We start from the raw sequence: 21,699 nt of genomic DNA, 5'->3' as shown, positions 1-21,699 counted from the left end.
TCAGCATGAGTGGTTTGTCCATTGAAATGGGTCAGTGTCCCTTTCATGGGGAGGGGTCCCAAAATGAGGAAGTAAATGCAGTCTTCCTCGTTCTGACCTTTCTACCTTTTCAATGCAGATATGACAAATAAACTCTAGGTAGAATTCCCATTCCTTATCTTCAATTGGTTTCAGAACAGAGGAGGACCACAATTGTGCGGGGCCCGGGGGCGGTCACCGGGGGCTGCCGGCGGCTCCGTTCCCGGTTCCAGAGGATGCTGGAGGACGGAGCCGTGCGGGGCCCGGGCGGTCCCGGGGGCTGCAGCGGCCCCGGTGCCGGTTCCAGAGGATGCTGGAGGACGGAGCCGTGCGGGGCCCGAGGACGGAGCCGTGCGGGGCCGGGGCGATCACCGGGGGCTGCTGTCAGCACCGTTCCCGGTTCCAGAGGATGCTGGAGGACGGAGCCCAGCGGGCCCCGGTGCCCCGCTGCCGCCCGCCGTGACTCAGGCAGCGCCGCCGCTGCCGGCCCGGCCCTCCCGGTTCCGCCGCTTTGTGAGTCAGGCTCGCACCCCGGGCCACCCCCCGAACGCTGGGACGTGCTGCTGCTCCACAGAGCTCTCCTAAAATCTCCCTTTCAGCATTAACAACCCAGAGTGACTTAAAGCAGAGCGAGGGAGCGCTTGAACATCTTCCACTCTGCACGGGGGAGAGCATCTGCTGACAGCAGCGGGGATGGGGTGGGAAGGCAGCTGCCTTCTCTGCGAGGGAGCAGAGAGCTGCTCAGTGATGCTCTGGGCAGTACAGGAAAAGCTGTCATCTTCAACAGCAGCGCCCTGCCTCTCAGCGATCTAACACCCACCGCTTCCACAGCTCCTTTCCCCCTGGCTAAAATCCATGTTTAATGTAATGCGCCTGGAACACTAAACAGGAATTAAACTGCAGCTACAGCTCTTCATTTGGCTAGAAGTGTTAAATAGCAATGGAAAAAAAAACAGTGTTTGTGTAACCTTGAGGAGGAAGACCCCAAATATGTAAGTGCATTTGTAATAGTCACCTTCTCTGAAATGTGAATGAAAATGGGCCTGTGTGCCTTTTCCTGGGACCCACACACTGTCCAGAGAGCAGAATGCAGTTTTTGTAAAGCAGCAGGATTCACTGGCACCTCAGCCCTTTGCTAGCAGAGGAGAGTAGAAGTGCAGCCTCCCAGGAAAAGTCAGGAATGTGGGCAGGATAGGAGACAGCCACTCCAGCACTGATTGAATTTCCTGAAGAAACTTCAGGAGTGAAGAGTTCCCTCTTGGGGAGAGGGGGCACAGGGTTATCTGTTTCTACTTCTTACAAAGAGGTTTCTTTGATTCTTCAGAGAAATACAGTAACTGAAATACTTATACTGCAAAGATTCATGGATCTCTCCAGCTTCTGGGGTCAATGCAAATGCTAAGGAGCAAAACCTCCCAACTCTATCAACAACTACAAAAAACCATTAATTTTGTTTCAATTATCTTCTGTAAGGGCAGACATGACCAGCCAAGACTACTCCATCTTATCTACCTGCTTATGATGAAATTTTTTTTGTCAGCTGCTATTCAAGTGCCCCACAAGCCTTCAAACACCATACACCCTTCACCTCATGCCTCAATTACATGCATCCTCACCACAAAACAGTGACTCAAAGTCTGCCCACACAGATCGTGGCCTAGACAGCTGCTGATCAGGATGTGGAGGATTCAGCCACATCCTGAAAATGGAAGAGGCCACAAGTAGGACAGACAGGATGGCACTGACAGGCATGTGAGTCAGAACACAAGGGAGAAATGAAGATCCTGTTGACAGCATGACGAGCCTGGAGGCAAGAGGGAGCCTAATTTCTAGACACATACAGAATGGTGAATCAAGATAAAACCCTTCTGCAGCAGATGCTGTAACACTCTCTCAGGACAAACTTCTGAGCACAGAGATGTATTTATACCCCTGTCAGGACCTGTGTGAACAGCTCTTTAGGACAGGAGAGAAGGCTTTAGAGAATCTTTTGTCATTATTAGTTATGTTAGAACAGACTGGACCTTTGTCTCTCTGTTAACTTTTTGAGTCAACTCCATGGGTCACCAGCCAGAAAACCCAACATGAAATGCAGTCTGGTGTTTTGTTAATAATATACTCTGTGTTTGTTCATGTTCTTTAATCACATGGTTTTTGCTCTGTGGAACATCCTGTCTCTCTGGCCTAAGCCAGTTCAGAAGTAAAGATGCTTTGGACTGAATCCAGACACCACATACATTTTTGTCTTGCTCTGGAAACCCTGTGTCAATTTAAAACCATTCAGCAGAGTTGGTATTACTGTATTTGCCTGAAGAACAAAAGGAACATGTTTATAAGACACAAAAACAGATAGCCCTGTGCCCTCCTTCTCCAAGAGGAAACCCTTCACTCTCCAAAACCGAAAGGCTAACATACCAATAAATGTATTAAAATTAACTGCTCATAACATGTCATCTATTGCTACTGCTATGTTTCTAATAGATCAGCAAATGTGGTAACTGTTTATTTTTCTGTATTTTCATACTAAGGTCACAGCAGTAATATATCATACTAAAGTGCTTGGTTTGTCTGGCTTTGTGCAGAAGATTTTGGGGATTTGGGTATGTTGAAGTGACCTCTAAAACTTGTATTGTGTTTCTACTTTTGAGAAAGTGGTTAAACCACCAAATATGGCTCCAAATCACTGCCACTGTTGGGAGCAGAACATATTATACATAAATATAATATGCACCACTAAACTGTTACCATCTCAGTTTCCTGGATAAATGACAGAGCCTCTGGGTTCTCCCACTGCTGCCTCCTGAGCTCTGCAAACTGGACAATATACACAATACTCACTGCAGAATAGTCCCAGTGCAGCAGATCCTCCTTCAAGTCCCCTCTGACTCATGCTTTCCCAAGTTGGATAACAGGTTTTTATTCAGCCATGCTGATTTCCACCATGTCACTCTGAGTTTACAGAACACCTCAGTGCTTCACCTTCTGCCCTATTTTCAATGCCCAATGGATAAACTACTGAAACTGTGTCAGCACACTCAGGGGGACAGGATCCACAGAAGACACAATCAAACCAATAAGCACAACAATGAAAAGAAAGCCCCTCGAGATTTCCAGATCCCTAAAATACAAATAAACTGTGTAACTCAAAAGCTATACTAATGTGGAGTTATATTTTATAATAAGAACCAGCAAATAAATGTATTGTTGAAATGCCATTTCAAACCAAGTGCACATATTATTTGTAACATAAAGAAACCAGAACTGACCATCAGGACTTTGAAAGAAATGTTTTACATGGACATTTTAGTCTGAAGAGACCTATTCTGAAACTAAGCAGATAAATTAAGCAATAATTAGCAAAATCACTGCAAAACAGTTTTTCCATTCCAAGAATGTTTAGCTATGTTCCCCACAGAGTGATTGATTCCTGCCTTACAGGTAATATTCAAGTTAGCCTTCACTGTGGAGCAGGTACAAATGTGCCCTTACTATTTACTCTCATGCTGGATATTAGCCATAAAATGGCATAGCTACTTATTGTTAGAGATCCACTATTAAATGGGATTTGTGGGTTTAATCCTTCATCGAAGTATGAGAGTATAATCCTAATAAGAGAGTACTTGTCCTACACAAAAATAATCAAATAATCAATTACTGGGTTTCTAAGAACAATTTTTGGTTTTCTGTCTGGGAGACAATATTTCTTACATATATTTTAAAAAGCTGATGCTAATTTACACACACTGCATATCCAGTAAGAATGTTGGTCAAATGCTGGGGCAAGAATGAGAAAGGATCTGCTAACTGCAGTATCACTTTGTTGCCATCTACTTTATATGGAAATAACACAGGTATTTTATATATCCCAAAATTTTGCACGTGGGATGAACATGAATCAAACTATATTTTTGGAGCCAAATGAATGTGAATGAATGTCATTCAAAGTGACACAATTGGATGTGACCCTGAGACAAATTCTTGTTACTTCTATGTGTGTGTGTGTTTGCAAACAGAACTCATGAAGCACATAAACCACAAGTTATTTCTAACTTTATCTTCTTTGTTTTTCCTACAGAGAGAGAGAGGCACACACTGAGAGTGGGCATCTCTCCTGACCCCCTAATTTTGTCCTGCTAATGCTACATTTTTGTCATTTTGATTTTGTAAACTGACTTCTACCTGGCCTGTCCTTGCAGGAAAAGGATGCTCTTTGGACCCAGGAGGAAATATTGAATACACACCATGCAGCTTGTTATGCTGCCATTTTCACAGAAAACAGAGTTTTCATCAGATAAATCCATCAGATCCATCAGATAAAGCAGCTCTGGGAGTAGCCGAATTAGTGGAACTTCAGTTTAAATGGATTTTGTGGCTCCTGCCTGTTTTACAGTTCTCTGCTGTCCTCAGCTCGTGGCAATAAAACTCTTCTCCACTTCCTGTCAGAGCAGACTCCTGTGTAATTACACACCCACTGCCACACCTGCTCACAAACCAGCTGACTAAAAGTGTGGAGAGACAAACCTGACAAAGTTTGATTCAGAACATTCTTGCACAACAGTTCCCCCTCTTCCAAAATGTATATGAAAATAAGAATATCCAAGACTATATTTCTTCTTTTTTTGCCAGAAATTTTCATAGATGGGATTGTACTCATCCTCACCAAATACTCAAACACCCATCTAAAAGGCAGTTTTGAGAAACAGGAAACACAAAATTCTGACACTCAAATGTCTTACTTTGTCATTAACCTTATTTTCCCAAGAAACGCTCTTACCATAGCAACTATTAATTCTTAATAGTTATTTATTAGGTAAATATTAGGACATGCAGAAATCTTAAATAGGTGGTCTGATAACACAGGACTTTTTATTCAAATTAATACTATTCACTGAGAAAAAAAATTTACTCCACACAACCTGAGTTCTTATTTCTAGCAAAAAATCTTCTTCTGTTAACAAGAGAAAAATGAAACTAACATCCCCTTATTTTCTCCCTTGGTATCCTATAATTTCCTTTCATAAAAATTCAGGTAGCATTTGACACGTATGTACACCTTTGGAGAGTAAAAGACCAGTGTAAAGCCCACTCCCAAAAATTCAGGAGTCTCCTCAAAGTAACAGTTGTGGACCTGGCAGTCTGTATCTGGTTTTAAGTTTTATTACATCTGGAAGTCTGTATCTTGTTTCAAGTTTTATTACATCCAGTGTGATGTCCAGATACTGTTCATCCTGAGCCTGTGTGGCTGCAGCTGCTGTGAAAAGTTCATACAGTAAAATCCAACTGAAGAAATAACAGCAAAGTACTCTTGTCCATAAGGCATTTTTTAGGCTTGCATAAACCTCTTGTAGGGTGTTGAAATTACTATTCTTTTTTACAATTGTGGGAGATAGAACAAAGAAATGGGTTTGTTCAGAGTTCCACAAAAAGCAGAGCAGAGAGCAGCTGTTTCTGGAGAGAGGCTGGATATGCACACAGATGGCTGAATTGCTGAAAACTGGGGAAAGGCAGGAATAAAAAATTAACCTGAAATTTCTGGGTTTGTACACACCCAGCGTCCTCTCCAGGAGAGGAGATGCAGGAGAGGACAGACAGGCTCTCTGCCATTTCCTTCCCACCTCTGCACATTTCTGTGACCCAAATCCCCCTCCCCTGTAGCAACTCTGCAAGGTTCTGGTGCAGGTGAGACCTTTACCTGCCTCTTGTCCTGCCTCAGTGTTTTAAGGTTCCAAAAGCTTTCTGCACCTTCACTTGAAAAGCTACACACACGTCAAACCTCTGCAGAGCTGACTTTTTTAAGTAACAAAACTTGTTGGACAGGTGGATCTTGAAAAAGAAAATCATTAGAATTTAAATCTGGAGAAGACTAATGGGATACTCTGCTGTGATCTGACACCACAGACACCTAAAGTTTTACACAGTCACTTCTGGAGGCAAAGAGCAAGTGTGAGCTGGATAAAATCCTCAGGAAGAAATCTAGACAGTATTGATAGACTTCAAATGACTGTACAATCACCTCACAGTAAGAAGCACTAGTGACAAATCACCCTCATTTTTCCAATACCTTGCCTTTAGAAATAGGGAATTAAATATTTTTCTTAAAGGAAAAGATTTTTTTGTTCATATCTATATATATTCTACCTTAAATCCTGACAGTTTACAAGTAGTTTTTAATGCCATGGTGTATCCAAAAAAAAAAAAAAAAAAAAAAGAAAAAAGCCCCTGGAGTCAGTCCTGTAAACCTCCTTATTTAGGGAAGTAAAATATTATTTGAAAATAAACACATAAAGAACAGCTTTAAACTTCCATACTGAGATAGAGCTAAACAAACCAATGCCTGTGTTTTGTTTCAAGTCTGAAAACTTTGGGCTGGATGAACTCCAGAAAGGCCGAGTGAATTTAAACATGCCAGAAGAATCATAAATTTTGCTTCTATAAAACAGAAGAGTGTGTTTTGCTTGCCAACAGGACACCAAGAAACCTTCCCATGAGGGAAGGAGAGGAACAATAGTTTTTAAGCCTCCCATCTGCACAGTCTTCCGTTACATTTTGAGAAGTTAAATAATCTTCTGGGGATGAAAGTCTAAAGCAGAGAGATTATCTCCCTGAAAGAACCAGAGAAAGAGCAAAACCACTGAACATGATCTGCAGGGCTGAGCACACAGAAGGGTCACACACAGTTAGACAATGCCACCCTGCTCTCAGGTAACCCCCAGCAAGAGCAGCAAAGAGCCTCCTTCCCCAAGGACACAAAGGGATGAGATTTTTTCACTATCTCCATGTGAGATAACTCCTCTTCTACATTATAGCCTCTAAAGCCAATTGACTTGTTTCTTTTTCTTTTTCTTTTTTTTTTTTCCCTGACTTTGTAAAACACTCTGGGTTTAGAGATACTTACCCAAAAATAGAGCAATCAGGCAGGGAAGATTGCAAGGTGCAGTATTTAGGCATTAATTAGCAATATCAACTTGCCCCATGATCAATCCTTCATCCACACAAGCAAAGGCAAGATGGTGTTTCCATGCCCAGTCCTGATCAATATTGTACTTCAGCAATTAATCACCTTGCTAGAGAGGAGAAAACCACAAAGGAGTGCCTTTGTCCTGTCTGTGCTTTCAGCAAGCCTTAGGCTGTAACGTTAACTGCTAAATATTGGACATCTCCAATGGTTCAGCTGGTTAGATTCCTTTTCTCTTTAAACAACACTGTGCTCCATTTTAAGCCACAGAGGAGAGAACAGGTGTTATGGTTTCTATACACTGTAATAGTTGTGCACAGCCCACTTTAAAATACCTAAAAAAACCTAATTCAGTTATCAGTCTGCTCTAAAATAAAAAAAGCACACAATGAACAGAGCAGGCCAGCAGATTTATCAGATAGGCACAACTACCATTAAAATAAATGTTTTTCCAGGCTGTCCCTTTCTACTTGCAAAGTTTGTTTTGTACATGCACAGCAGAAAGGCAGGACAAAAATGTTCTGATGGACTGGAAATAGGCAAGGTCAGGGGTAGTGCAGGAAGATTAGCAAGGGCTTCCTCTGCAGGAAACTCCAGCCTTGGGACAAACCATCACAAGGCACAGCTGAAGGCTGGTGTGAGCTGTTAAGCCTGGAAGAAGGGAACAGACTGCATCCATGTGAGTTGGATGAACATTTATAGGTACATTTATAGTATTTTAGAACTCATGGGTTTATTCATGCTCAGAAGCCCACCTCAGCTGGGAATGCAGTGTCATGACAGTGCCATGAGATTGAGGAAACCAGTTTGGAAATTACTCCTTTTTGTAGAAGGAGTACATCTCAGCAATTCCATCCTGGCATTGTTCTACTAGTAAAGAAATCATACCCAACCAGTCCCAGCAACCCTCATAGCAGGACTTTGAAGATTTCAGTATTGCAAATTGATTTCCTATGCTACAAACAAAATACTTTGGAAAGTGCTCTGACCATGGGTGATCCTCAGCAGCCCTGCTGCATCCAGGACATTTTCAGGGACCAAGCCACACACTACTTGTATTTCTGCTTAAACTTGGGTCTTGCCCAAAGAAAGGCCTGGCTTTCTTCCACTGCAGCTCTATTAGCATTGCCAGCAAAGGGAATTTATGCAGAGTAAAGGGACTGGCTTTCCTTCTACAATAGGGCCAATTGTCTCAGGCTGCCACATTCAGTAAAATGTTTACTTTGTTGTTTCACAACTCAACAGGAAAGGAAAGGTCAGACAGGCCCTACTGCAGAACAAAGATTTTGTCATTCATCTATTCACCTCAAGCCAAGATTCCAGTGGGAGACTACTGCTTCCCAGTTTTTTCCCTCTTCCTCCACGAGACAGACACCATGTAGTAAATTAACACTCCAGCAATTCTACCAGTCTGGTTTCATATTCTAAAAGAAACATTAGATGTCAAAGCATTCTGTAAAGGTCCTGAAAGAGGAATATTTCCAGGATTTGCTCACCAAGACTGGCTCACAGAGAAAGATTAATGTCTTGAGACTACCCATGAATACCATCCTTTTTGGCACAGTTGAAAATGAGAGCTATAGCACAGATAGAGCCATAAGCGTGCAGTTTCCTGTGACACAAAATTTCTCTTGCTTGAAGTAGTGGAGACCCTATTCAAATTCAGTGTTCCAGAATCTGCTTTTGCCAGCACAAGGGTAAAATAAGAACAACTGTTTAACAGGAATGAGAGTGTTATTCTTGACTTGCTATGAACGGAAAACCTACCGTTTCACTCAGTTAATGAAGCATGAATGCACAGGAAGACATTTGGGCATCTATGCCATCAAAAATAGTCAAAATCTTCCTTAACCTGTGCATATTTCTTTCTCTGTTCAATTAACACAAGGAACAGAGATTATACAATGATAAACACATCAAAATAGTAAACAATTATTGTGAAGCAAAATATAGATGGGTCAAATAAGCTTAATGTAATTCTCAACTAATGGCAAAGATGCTCTGAGCCTGTAAAGGAAATGTGGATTATTTACTCCTGGCATGAATAAGTCGTGCTCTGATGAAACTTGTACTACATTGTTTGTGATGGTCTGAGTGGCCAGATGGTTATTGGGACACTGCTTTGGATGGGGTGAGTCACATCCCAGCAACACCTGTTTCTTTCCACTGGCTACCGAGGAAACTGAGATAACCAGATCCAAATCAAAAATCTCTATTTGAACAGGCAAGTCCTTCCTGCTTTGTTTCTTCCTCAGCTAAACATGCAATTCATAGATTAAACAATACCCTAGGACCTGAAGAGACTGCTGTGCCTGCAGAATCTGAGAGATTTCATCTTTCTGAAAGACCATAACCTCAAAGACACCATCTCATACCATTTCCAGCACACACTGGGGAATCCCAACATGGGAGTGCAGGAAAGAGTTTGGAGATGACAGTGGACAACAAAAATCACAACCACAGCTGACTGAGCAGATGTGAATTACCCAAATTCACCTCAGGAGCTGCTTACACAAATTAAGCAGCACTTGTTCCAAAGCTGGTTAAAAGTGTGTGAGCCCCATTCAAACTGGTGAGCAACCTGTGCTCCCTTCTGAGATGGCAAGCACCTATCTGATTCCCAGACTCATTCAAGAAGCTAAAAAATCCCTCACTGACCTAAGCTGGCAGCAGGATCTGACTGGAGGAGCACAGATTTCTTAAAAACAGTCAGTCTAGAAACAGTCAGCCACATTTGTCAGTGATGCACAGAAAATCCCTGGACATGGCTCAACCCATACCAGTGGAGCCCTGACTTCTTTAGGAGACAGGCAAAGATCAGGTTTTTACAGATCAGACCTGATCACCCAGACCAGGCTCTTCACTTCAAAGTGGTCAGAGGTCTTGAAATAATCTTCAAGTTCACATATGGCTACGGATATATTTTGTCAAGTAAGCAGGATTTTCACTCCCAAGTCAATACTATTACATTAGCAAAGAAAGTAGTTTCCTATACAAACTATCTTATATCAATACTATCCTGGTCAAACAGCACTTCAAGCTATGTTTGAAGACTGAAATACCACCACTGTAAACTTGCAAATGGGTAATATGATCCAGAGTGCTTTAACAATATTACTGCAAGATTACTCCATTCTAATTCCACCAAATCACTTCATCTTACATTTTGAAACTGAGATGTGAAAGGTCAGTTACAGTACTTCATTCATAAATTCACATTATGTCAAAGTACTGACCTCAGGTCACAGAAATAATGCAAGCAGATTTAGAATTTTGCACATTAGATCATGTACAAAGTGAAAGATACTTCATTTTTCTCCACAATTACTCAGAAAACACCATGACACAATAAAAAATTTGTCAGTGGGATTTCTTGTAACATTGGGGTTTTTATTACTCAAGAATTCAATGTATTTCAGTCTCTTGGCTAACACAGAGTTTAAACAGGAACACCCAGAGTGGTTTTTAGAACATACCAGCATATTTTATTTTACAAACCACAAGGACAAGCCCTCTGCTTTACAAACTTACATGTACTTGTGTGTTTCATTTGGCTGACTGTAAATCCAGCCTCTCAGAGCTGAATCATTACAGTTTGATGACACCAAATAAAGAATAGTGGCTCATGTTCTAATGCAAACAAGTGGGCAGAGTAGAAAGTCAGAGACAGAAATGAGCTGTGCCCTGTTAGGACACTGCCCCTCATCTTTTGAACCTTCTCAGAAGGGAAATTGGAGAGCACAGAGGAGCAGCAGCACAGAACAAACATAAATCTATTTTGCAAAGAGCCTGAAGAAACTGCACCTCAGTAGAGCATGGAGATCAGCCCAAGGCACACTGCAGACCCATTAAAATGAAGAAGATGGTGGGGACACCATTTTAACTTTCTGTAAGACTCAGCAGGGCAATTTAGGCTGTGATCCAAAGCCTGGGTGTGCAACCTCAACTCTGTTGTGCTGAGACTGCTGTTGAGACATAAGAGAGTGTACAAGGTAAAATCATGGACAAAGTGTAATAATCAAGATGTGAATAACAGTCCAATGATTAAGGGAAGAAATACTGGCATGAAAAGGTAACACAAAGCCATAAAAATCCAGCAAGGAAGAGAGCAAAGAAATTTCAGGTTTTGTGCCACTTCTACTCCCTGTGAGATCCCAGTACTTCTCCAGATGTTCTGAAAGTGCTCTTTGCCATTCACTAAATTCCTATTTGAGTCAGGGAAAAGCACTGGCATGAAAATGAGTGCCATACATCTTCCTTTACAGTCCTCCGCATGATTCACAAACAATTATTTAAAAGTTATAAAATTGTTCATCTATGGGGGTGAGTCAGAGAACTAGCAAGTGACTCGTTTTCCAGACCATCTGCGTGGACATCAGAGACTTTTGTCAGGATTCCTACAAGACCAAAACTATTTGTGAGACTGATTGCTTTGTGGCAAAACTCTGTTGTCAGCTGATTAAAAAGATACTGTAAGGAGAGAGGTGAGGCTCAGGGTACTGAGGACAAGCACACACAGTTTCACCAGCCGTATTTACTTTTACACATACATGGTGGACATATTTCCAACAGCCTATTGCCACACAACTGAATGCAAACAACAGTTAGTTAATGTTGTGACAGCAAATAAACCCCCACACTGTTATGATTACAAGCATAAATACTCAAAACTATTGATTACAAAGATTAGTATTATCTACCATTTGGTAACACCTAGGAATGAATATGGCAAAACATTTTAAAACACCTGTGTTGGTATATACCAACATATGCTGGTGTGTTCTAAAAACCGCTGTGGGTGTTGCTGTTTAAATTCTGTGTGAGCCAAAGGAATGAGATCTGTAAAGGTCCTCCAGACACCTTAGCTTGTTTTTTCTCTAGGTTGATTTTTCCCCCTCAGAAACTTGACTGAGTACTAATAAAGGCATGCCAGTGTTAAACCTCTTCTGGATACCAAATACTACTGTAAGGTAAACATCATCCAAACAGGATATAATTTCTATACATATGCTACAGTCATATACTGCAGTGCACACTCTAAGCAAGTGAAAAGTAAACTTCATTTCTCCTAGAGCTTTATTCCTGTTCAGTCTTTAATGCCTCTTTTTACAAAGTGGCTCATGATAGCATGTAGGTGGAATCTGGAAATGAAAGGCTGTTCCACAGTCATGGTTATGCTGCATGCTGAGAAGTTAATTTTATTATTCATGCATTCCCAGAAGAGGCCAGAAGGACATGGGTGTCACAACACATGGGCAAATCTACAAAAAACATTCTGTACTTGTTTTCATATGGGGATTATTTCCCATTAGCAGGGAGGCAAAGCTTTATTGATCTGTCAGAAGTTGTCAAGGGGCCATTCACCCCTGTTGTGACGAAATCAGAGTAAAACTACTTTTGAATGAATTTTTCAGATTGCAAAAAGCTGGTTAGGAACCAGAGGTAGAATGTAGTGCTCTAAATGCTGAAGTTTGTGGAATCCAGGATCATACTACAACACTACTATACATAATGTACTTTTACTTATCTTTAGTAACAACAGCATGATGGCAGTAAACTGTGGCCAGATTGATTTAAAACCACTGGTGTTTAACAGTATAATAGCCAACTCCGGTTACATTTTTGGCATGAATTGCCAAAGAATGCCTGATTTAAGAAGCAGCTGCTACAATTACAGCTACATTATGAGATTAGGCATGCCTTTGAAACGTACCTTCATACTGTCAATAAGTGTGTTTGCAACTCAAGGCAAACTGAAAATAAGCAATGTGAGCTAGAGTACACATTGGGACATAGAAAATACCAACCATCTTGTCAATCAGCTCTTCAGACATGAAACAGACTCTAGAAAAGCTGTCTCTTAGCATTTGTGGTTTGCAGCAACCAATAGCCCAAAGCCTTCAGCTGACAGTGAATAAGCAGGAAAGAGAAGTGCTTGAGTAGCTCTGACATGCTGAGTCCTGCACACCACAGCGCGGTGCTAGAGACCAAGGGTGCCTTGCTCTGCACTCCCTGGTGGCTGTGAACCCAAGGGTGCCTTGCTCTGCACTCCCCAGTGGCTGTGAACCCAAGGGTGCCTTGCTCTGCACACCCCGGTGGCTCTGAGCCCAAGGGTGCCTTGCTCTGCACTCCCTGGTGGCTCTGAGCCCAAGGGTGCCTTGCTCTGCCCTCCCCGGTGGCTCTGAGCCTGCCCTCACCTGTACCTGAGAAAGGCTCACTCTGCACTGCCCATCCCATGAGCTCTGTGCCCACACAGGGCTGTGTTACACATCCTCACACCACCTGCGCTAACTGAAAAGGAAGAACTGCAGGGATATACAAGTAGGGCACAAGAACACAAATTCTTTCCACCCTGTGCTTTTCTTTGGCAGCACACAGGTTCTGCAGCATGGGCAGTACAGCTCTGCAAGCTGCCAGCTCACAGCTCACACCAATCTAGGAAAAGGTTGGCACAAGTGTCACAGGGCACTGCCTGTTTCATCTAACTACAACCTTGGACTAAAGCTTTTAGGCTCTGTCTAAATATGTTTATCAGCTTGCTTTTTACAATGAAACTCCCTGCTCCCAAAAAGAAGCCAGGAGTTTCACTGAGGTAGCAATAACACAGAAGTATAGAGGGTGATTCTCAACTACCTATGTAAAGTTCAAAGTAATTTCTTGCTAACCTCGCCTCTTTAAAAACTTTCTAAACATAATTTGGCACTGTATTTTAAGTTGACCACAGGAAGCACAAAACGGGAAAGTCCAGGAGCAGCCTTGTCTTCCCCTCAGGCACTTCCTGTACTAGTGACAGAAGCATAATGCAAAATTGCTAAGAAAGTGCTTCATGTTTAGGTTACACTTTGTCTTCCTTTTAGGCAAGCAATATTTGTTCATCAAAAATCACAGCCTTGTGAAACAACAATGCCCACCTCTGCATCACTGTGTCTGGTTAGACTCGAGCTTTTGGGAACATGTCTCTGATAAAATAAGTTAAGGAGTAAACTCAGATAATAAACTCAGAGAATGACCCAAACCAAATCTCTTTCTTTCCTCCCACTCTTCAAGCACACTGGGTGCTTAACAGTGATTTTCTTTTTCTTTTTTTTTTTTTTTTTTTTTGAGGAAAGAAAATTACCTATACTCCACTCCACTAGCCTTGCAATCTCTTTGCTAATGGAAGAAAAAGCTCAAAGGTCCCTTTAAGGAGAAAGCATTCCCACGTATAAGCAGACACAACAAACAATTGAAAAGGCCACAAATTGTTTCCTGATATTCACACTTATGCAATGTGCCCTATCATGCTAACAGTGAATTCCCTTTTCCTGCTCAGATATCTAGGCAATAAAGGCAAGAATATGCCAAAGACAAAACATTCACAAAACCTTTTTCACAAGTATTAATCTCTTCCTTCCCATGCTGTCTAGAAGATAGTCTCATTTTAAACTCTGTGTGAGCAGAATCTGTAATACTCAAAGTCTCAATGCATGTTTGCTCCAGCCATGATTTGACCCTACAGAGAAGTAAGAGTTTGGTGTGTGCTAACAATTCATTTCTCATCTCTGCTTCATTTCCATAGACAGAAGAGGAGCATGCACACAGCAGGTAGACAAAGCAGGCTTTGTTTTAGATACCTGACCTGGATGACTGGAGAAGCAGGATCTTGAAGTGTCTGCTCCTTAATCTGGACACAGGATCTGATCTGTGCTGCACATCCAACAGGGATGCTTCTCTGCACGGTTCCCTATTCTCACTGAAATCTCCACATCCCAAGCCATCAGCACACGTCTCTACTGTTACCCTCAGCTCCTAACAATCTTCAATGAAAGAAAACTAGGCAGCAAAGATCATGTCCTTAACGATGAGGGTTATTGTATTTGTATTCACACAACTGACAAAAGAAGAAGAGAGGAGTAAAAGAATCAACACACGACTTAGTGTTTGCCATAGGTTTTAGTGAAAACTTCAGGACATTCTCACAGCTCATACGAAGAGCAGGACACAGGTTTTCACTGAAGGTGAACACAGAGTCTTTACAGTCTGCCACTTCATTATGGTTGTTACCACAAAGGCAGGATCAGCGTGCATGCTTCTGTGAATTTGTTATGTTCAGTACTGTCCGCAGAGCCTTCAATACTCCTTCCTACAAAAGTGCCAGTGATTTCACCCAGCTCTTGCAACTGGGAGGGCTTTCCTGTTATAAAAGGAAACACTACCTTCAAATCCTTCAGCAATAAGTAACTGACTCTTCTGTGTTACTATAGAGGGCATTTTTTAGAAGACCTAGGTAGGTGTTGGGCAAAGCAGGAGAATCTTGCTTGTGCCAAGAGATTTCAGAGTGCAAAAGACAGATAAATGTATAGGAACCAGACTTGGGCTCCAGCTGTAACAACATTTCTCCCCACATTGAGAGACAGATGCTGTGCCTGATAAAAGCAAATATCATGCAGGGAAAGTAGCTTTGTAAATCACCTTCTAAACCGCAAATCAAGGAGTTCCGGGACTTTGACTACTGCAGCTAATGGGCACACAACAAAAGGCATGACAGGTCCTGAGGCAAGTAGAGATAAGCTCTCTTAAATGCCCACAGTCTTTCAGCTCCTTACCAGCATCCTGGTAACATCATTTCAAACCACAGCAGTTCCTCTAATAATCCACATTAAAATAGTTCCAATGCCTCATTCCTACTGAAGGAAGCTATTTGCCTGACTTTTCACTAACAGCTGACCCACAGACATACCCTAGATTGTCAGTCATCTCTGTATGCTGTCTTCTCATCAAGGCCTAACTCCACTGACATCATTCCTCCATGTGATGAACCCACCATGCTCAGTTTGCAAACCCTTCCAGATTGAAACTTTCTGCTGCAGATGCTGAGGGCATCCATAACTTCATGATCAGCCAACACCAAAAGCCACATGAGAACGTGTGCCCACAGCAGCGTGTCGAGGACACCTGAACAAGAGCAGTTCTGCACAGCACAGGGCAGCCACTGTGCAGGGGCAGATCAGCAAAGATGGGCAGTTTGAACATAGATTCATTCATAATATTCATAACATTTCCATGTGGGAAAAGTCATGGTCACTTTGGTGGGTTTTACAAACAGTGAAGTCCAGCACTTCTCACTGGACTTCTGAAAAGACCACGCCAGTTAAACGTGTTCCAGTTTATCAGCACAAACTCTTTTGGAAAGGATGTTATGTTACATTCTATTCCACCAGTACAGAAGCTGCCAAACTGCAGTTGCTTTGCTGAGAGATGATTTCAATCTAACCTAGAGAAACATGCAAAGTAATTTACACAAGAATACAGTAAACAGATCTTCCATTTGGAATATTTTTATGTGTCAAGATCAAGTTCAGTTATGTCCTGATGAAACTTAAAAGTAAGATAGGGGTTTTTTTGCTTCAGAATAGAGAGTATTCCTCTTGACTTAAATCATGGAGTACAGAAGATAGATATCTATCTGTCCTGTGTCTTGAATCCTTTGAGATTTGCCATAACTCAAAACTGGTAGTATCATCATGGCCAAGCTTAAAATTAGATAAATAAATAAACAAAAATCCTTTTAAGAAGGTTTGTTTATGTTTACAGCCTTCTGTCATCTATATGGGGATGCAGGACAAACCCAAAACCTGGGGGCTGTATTCTACATAAAGAACTCTGCAAAAGTAGAAAAGAAAGCATTCTGCATTATATATTTATATTTCTTTTAAAGTCTTACTGAAAATCTGTAAATCTTCAGTTTCGTCATTCTGAGTTTTTATATGGTAGGTAAATAAAATACACAAGAAGGTGAATTTATCTATAATTTATTTGGACAGCGTATCAGTCTCCTACTTTCTCAGGCATGCCTTCCAATATGAGAATCCTATCTCTTAGCAAATATATATCCAGGTAATTGTCTCCCTGATGATGCAAGTGTTCCTTAATACCACAGACAACATTCTGTTCCTGATGCTCCTGACCCACAAAAAGCAAGGGGAAAACAAGACATTACAACTGCAGTTAACTGTCTTTGCTGGACAATGCTATGCTTATTTTGCTCGCAAAAAAATTAGATTTTTAGGCACAAATGTGCCTCAGAATGTGTGCATTACAACTAAAGACTAATTCTTCTAGGTTGGTCTTCTTCCTTTCCATACAGCCAACATCATTCTGCTTTACAGATAAGAAATACTGCTTCCTGTACACAGAGCCATGTAAAATGGTATTTCAGGAAATAATGGATTTTTCTAAACCTACAAAATAAATACCACACCCCAAACACACCCCCTGACTTGTTTTCTCTTTGAGACTCATAGACTGCCTGCAGGTACTGCTGTGCTCATTCTGCCTCTGGGAAAGGTGATAAATCTTATCAAGAAGTAATTAGGACAGAGAACAAACTCTACTGTCAGCTGAGCCAAGGCAGATATATTCTGTTAGAGTTCCTTCTCCAACACTTCCCTCTTACCACTGCCTACTTACCAACAAAACTGACCAAATGAGTCAGTCGTTGCAACAAAATGATGTAATGCATAAAAACTTTGAACTAGTAACCTCCAATATTCTTTGAATGCTCTGGAATAACCTCTGCATTAGTCAGGGAGCAGCAGGTACAGTTTGCTACTGCCTTGGTGAGTCATGAACAAAAAAAACTTGGCATCTCCCACAGGCTTGTGTTACCCTCCTCCTCATGTTCTTCCATGACAAGCCAGCGTTTCCCAAACTGGGCACGTAACAGGAGCACATCTGTGATGCTGGCTACATCCCTGCTAGATCCTGCCAGTGACTCACTGTGTGTGCCCCAATCAGCCAGAGCTCCTGATCTGTGCTCCTCTGTGTTTACAGGCACCTAGCCAATAAAAAGGTGCATTCTGCTTCGGTTATTTACCAGCTAACCTTCACCTGAAGACAACCTGAGTGCCTAAGCAGTTTGGCTTTATGCTTCCTGTAGGTGTTTTGTTTGTACAGATTTCCAATTTCTCATGAAATCCACTGAATTACAAACAGCATTTCCCAGTGATGTAGTCTTCACTAGCTTAGACAGCCCTTCTGTACAGAGGCAAACTTCAAAACCTACTGCCTTGAGAGATGTTTCTGAAAGTTGCTCCTTCAAGCAGTAGGCACTGTAGATTAGCACCAGACCTACTCAAAATATCTGGATATTTGCCAACACCAAATATCCACCAAGTTGTCTCCTACAGCTCTTTCCTTGCAGAAATTGCCAAAAGAACCTTTTGAAAGCTTTTGACTTACTTAATACAAGCAATAAATGTAGTCTAGAGACATCTGGCAGTGCCTAGGAAGGCGAGGCATAATTAGTATCAAGAAAGGTAAGGAAGGATGGCCCACTGTATTTACCTGCAGACTAAAATGGATTCAGTCAACATTTAGTTGAATGTGTCACTGGTAAGGAATGAAAAGATGAGGACAGTTTCCTTTGTTTGGATTTTTTTTTTTAATAAAGACAGAATTGGCCTAAGAGTCGAGCATAAGAGAGTTAACATCTTTCAGACAAAAAATGCCAGCTAGAACAGATGTTTTCCTCTTGCTAATGCAGCATTCTTCCAGCTGGTTTTTGTCTCAGTGACTCCAGACAGTAGATCTCAATGGACAGGCATAAAGATTTATAGCTATTGTAATGTCCATTTCATAAAACTTTATCTTCTCTACACAAAACACAGAGGCAAAGGTTTGACATCCTTCCTGTTTTTGGGGTTTTTTTTTAATGCTGTATAAGTCTGCATGGATCATCAAGACAAAAAAAAAAAAAAAAAAAAAAAAAAAAAAAAAGGAAAAAAAAGAAAAAAAAAGACTAAAACTGCAGCAATCCCACTACAGTCCCAACAGGCAAGTTTATGTGAGGTAATACTATGCAAAAAGCTCTTAATAGAAAGAACTCCCAAGAACACTCTTCTTTCCTTCCCTATATAAAAATCAAGAGATTTTAAGCTTCTAATTACTAAAAATTTAACTTGAAATTGCAGCTTTCATAAAAGATGCCTGGCAGAAAACATCTTAGTGTTTGCTGAATTCTAACATAAAAAAGCATTTACTTATTTTAAAGCTAAATACTTGGAAGCTGACAAGACCAGGATGCAGGGCAAGCTATGCTGTTTTACTCACCAGCTCCATCAAGCAGAGTGTTACCTTCTCTACAACACAGACACAGATTTCTTAAATCTGAGATGGAATTAAAAGGAATTAGCACGTTCAATTAAGAAAAAGAACCTGCTGTCATCTATGCAGTTGGGAATTTGTGTGTATTTGGACAGCAGACCTGGGTCAATGCTTCTCTAGCTTCTACAATTTATACAGTTACATCAGAGTGCTCAATAAGCTTAAATGAAAAAAGAACAAATATTAAAGAGTACAAATGTCCATTTTTTACACTTCTGAATGAAGCACCCTCACTAACTGCATGTGCCCTTTGTAAGCAGGCAATGACAGCTTGGCTGACACATCCATGGGTCCCAACATCCTCTGAGTCACAAGTGAAGCTGCAGCTCCTGCACATCCCCAGTATCCGGTGTTTGCAACAGGGCTGTGGGAGCAGACTGCCAAAGGAGAAAGGCAAAGAGCTGAGCAATGAATCCTCCCCTGCTCCATACACACTGGCCCCATTTGCATCACCTCCTGCTCAGACAGGAAAAATCCAGGCTCTCCATCACTGACCATCTCCAGTTTTTGCCTTGTGTTAGGCAATGTCTCTTTTTCAACAGCAGCTTTGGGGTCTTCCATTTCCTTATCCTTAAATATTCAGTTATCCTGATAGAGTTTCAGCTTCATAAAAATCAGCTCAGGATCTTTGCACTGCTGGTCCTTTATGGGCATGACCTCATTTTAGAAAGCATTGGAGAAGGCAAAAATTAGAAGTACACCTTGCCATGCCAACTTTCAACAAAACAGATGTTCATTAACCCACGCTAACTGTTCCTTACAGAACTTCTCCATTCCCTTGGTCTCTTTGCTCAGCAAGCAACAGAAATGGTTTGCTGCCAGAACCACTAGTGGCTCAGTAAGCATTCCAGCTTTCCCACTCAGCATTCCAAGCAGAGGAATCAGCCACAGAGGGTTTTTTTCCTTTCCTCTAAATAACACACTCATACGAAAGTTTGCACATGGCAAGCACTGCACATATTTTGATGCGATAGGAAACATCTGGCAAGCAGAGGCTGGAGCGATGGAAATCGCTCTAATTGGTTCCACAGAAGACAAACTACAAAAGAGGCCACGAGGTGAGGACATTCCTGAAGTTAACACATTCATCACAGCAAGGAAAAGCTGCAAAGTAAACTTGAACTGCCTGCTGTGACAACTCCAGAAGCTTTTTGCTGAGCCCCATGCAAATAACTGCTCAAACTTCCTAACGATGAATACTGGCAGTAATTGCCTAAGAACAGAAAGAGGGAGTCTCTCAATTGCTAGTAGGTATTCTGGATTAGAAAAATAAGGATCCATCTAATTCTGTGTCTTGCCTAAGGGAGGTTGGTCCCAACACTAACTTCCTTTAAAAAGGATAGATTTAAAAAAAAAAAAAAAAGAAAAAAAAAAAAAGCCCTACAGGTAATAGCTTTCCTTAGAGAGAGAGAGAGATAACCTGGTTATCAAATTTCTTTTGTGCAATTCCCCATCACTTTCAGCCCAAAAGGCCAGCACCCACTGTACTCTCAGTGATCCCCCTGGCTCCAATGCCTCTCTCTGATGTGGAAAAATCACTGCCACTGCTTACACCAGAGCCTCTTAAAGACCCAGCTCCCACTTCATAACCTTGGCCAATATCTGAGCTAGTAGTTTTATGACTAGGAAAAGTACAACCTTCAGCAAGGAGAATAAACAGGTGACCACAGGAGGGGACTGCTGGTGAGACAAGATCAGTCAAAAGTGGATATTTCAATCCTTAAGAAATTCTCTCATGTGGGGTTTGGAGAACAGCCTCTCCCAACTGCAGGCAAGATACAAGATATGGCTCAGCAAGCTGCCTCCTATCCACACAGGCTTACCTGCTCTGAAGGAAATTTCTCCAAGAATTCTGCTGGCTAGTACTACACAGTACTGTAAGAGCCTAGCCAAATAAAAGTAAGAATTGCTAGTCACAGGTGCTCTGAGACTGGGAATCCTTGGGAAAGGACTATGGGCAGACTCCTACCAGCTCCAAGCACTTGTGGATTGCCCCCTCTGACACAACTCCCAGGAGTTAGTGAGGGTCCCCAGCAGGCTGGCAGTGCCCTGGAACCCATCTAAGCCAAGTTTGCAGCAGCCTTGAAGAATCCACATGGCACAACCTTTCTCACTCAATTAAACACAGATGAAGTACAACGGCATTTTTCCAGTTTCCATAGAAAAGCAGCGCTGAAAGTGACGCTTTGGCTCAGCTTTTCACTCATTTCTGTTTTGTAGTCTAGTTTCTTCAGACACAGCAGCCAGATCTAACATACTTAAGAGGAGTAGCCTCTTCTGAATCCTATCCAACCTGAAATACTGGATTTGTTGGCCAGAGGCCCAGGTGAGGCTGTAACTGTGACACTACATGCAATACCTTCGCTTAACCTTTTCCCTCCCAAATTGCCAGAATGTATTTCAGCTATTTTGACATCCTAGCAACAAAGATCACTTCACATACAGCTTTTTATTTCACTTTCCATTTGAGCATGCCTAATGCAGGGCTCTGCAGCCACTAGCTCCGTGCAGTCCCTTCCAAGCTCTGACTCAGGGCTGTGTGTTGCAGGGCTCAGTCTCCCCAGAGGCCCCAGGGCCAGAGG

General features: G+C 41.8%; 1 long non-coding RNA gene across 1 annotated transcript; it reads left to right on the top strand.

Annotated features, from left to right (window-relative positions):
- The first annotated feature begins 632 nt into the window (after positions 1–632).
- LOC140680429 (uncharacterized) lies at positions 633–4,460 on the top strand. Its single transcript, XR_012051708.1, has 2 exons — positions 633–1,010; positions 4,215–4,460. It is a non-coding gene; the product is annotated as an uncharacterized lncRNA (long non-coding RNA).
- The last annotated feature ends 17,239 nt before the right edge of the window (positions 4,461–21,699 follow it).

This window comes from Taeniopygia guttata, chromosome 21, assembly GCF_048771995.1.
Source record: "Taeniopygia guttata chromosome 21, bTaeGut7.mat, whole genome shotgun sequence".
Taxonomy (NCBI): Eukaryota; Metazoa; Chordata; class Aves; order Passeriformes; family Estrildidae; genus Taeniopygia; species Taeniopygia guttata.
The sequence above is the reverse complement of the archived record's forward strand: the minus strand, read 5'-3'. Positions and strand labels throughout refer to the sequence as shown.